The 1,572-nt window shown below is 35.9% G+C and overlaps 1 non-coding gene across 1 annotated transcript; it reads right to left on the bottom strand.

Annotated features, from left to right (window-relative positions):
• Positions 1-1,030: 1,030 nt before the first annotated feature.
• On the bottom strand, positions 1,031-1,137 carry LOC121219690 (small nucleolar RNA R71). Its single transcript, XR_005916581.1, has one exon. It is a non-coding gene; the product is annotated as a small nucleolar RNA R71 (small nucleolar RNA).
• Positions 1,138-1,572: the final 435 nt, after the last annotated feature.

Here is a 1,572-nt window from a genome sequence, read left to right on the forward strand (position 1 = left end):
ATTATTAAGCGTGATGATAATAAATTAAGTTTAGTTAAAGTAATTGTCCTAGTTTATTTATGTTATAATTGTTGCAAATTGTGTTTAATTTTGCTAAAATATACTTCATTCATATAGTCTGCATACTTAGGAAAACTTGCATTAGGGATCACTGCATTTAATTTAATTTAGATACCACATCTCAACTATATTGTGTTTTTATTTTTTTTTCAAATTGTTAATATAATTTTAGAAGTTAAGTGACTTAGCACAAGCACAATCCTTGTGAAGACGATAACTCAATACTTACTTATTACTTGATAACGATTGTGTACACTTGCACAAACCCGAGGGTTACAAGTTTTTGGCGCCGTTGCCCGGGATTGTCAACTATTGCCTTAGTCATTTCTTTTGTGAAATTATTTATTTTCAATTTGATTAATTTTTAACATCACTAAGTTATTCTTTTTAATTTTTTTGAATTTCTTCTCAGGTGTTTATGAGCATAGATCGAATAATCGATTTACTCTCTGTAGACCCTGAAATTTAGTGAACTTTCAGACAAAGAAGACGTGAACAAACAGCTCAAAGACAAGTCGAGATGAACCTTGGAAATCAGAATCAAGACCAAGATAAGGAAGCCGATTATGTACGAAATCCCATCCTCATTATCGATGATAGGGATTGATCCATCAGACAATATGCTGTACCACTTTTCTGTGAGTTACACCCAGGAATTAGAAGGCCAGATATTGAGACAACCCAGTTTGAATTGAAACCAATGATGTTTCAAATGCTACAAACGGTGGGCCAATTTAGTGGTATTTCTACGGAAGACCCACATCTCCACCTTCGATTGTTTATGGAGGTGAGTAATTCATTTAAGATAGCCGATGTGACTGAAGATGCCCTGAAGTTGAAGTTGTTTCCGTACTCGTTGCGAGATCGAACACGAGCATGGCTCAATTCATTGCCACCAAGTTTCATATCTATATGGCAAGAATTAGCAGAGAGATTTTTGGTTAAGTATTTCCCACCTAGCAAAAATGCTACGTTGAGGAACGAGATCATAACTTTCCAGCAACTAGATGACGAGTCTTTGTATGAGGCTTAGGAGCGATTCAAGGAGTTACCTCGTAAGTGTCCTCATTGTATCCAGTTGGAAACATTCTATAATGGTCTCAATGCACATACAAGATTGATGGTAGATGCTTCCGCGAATGGTGTAATTTTGCCTAAGTCTTATAGTGAGGCTTATGAGATCATCAAGAGGATCGCGAGTAATAACTATTAATGGCCAACAAATTGAACAGCTTCAGGAAGACGAGTAGCCGGAGTTCATAAAGTTGACTCTCTCACTTCATTATCAGCTCAGGTATCGTTTATTTTCTCTATGTTAAAACAGTTAACCGCTAATAGTACTAATAATTTTGCAGCTCAACCACCAAATCCGTTTGAAGTAGTTTTTTGTGTGTACTTTGGGAAAGGTCATTCTTTTGATAATTGTCCATCAAATCTCGAGTCAGTGTACTATGTGGGGTACCAATATCAAAATAAGAGTGGACAAGGACTCCAATCCAACTTCAATAATCC

This window comes from Gossypium hirsutum, chromosome D07 (assembly GCF_007990345.1).
Source record: "Gossypium hirsutum isolate 1008001.06 chromosome D07, Gossypium_hirsutum_v2.1, whole genome shotgun sequence".
Taxonomy (NCBI): Eukaryota; Viridiplantae; Streptophyta; class Magnoliopsida; order Malvales; family Malvaceae; genus Gossypium; species Gossypium hirsutum.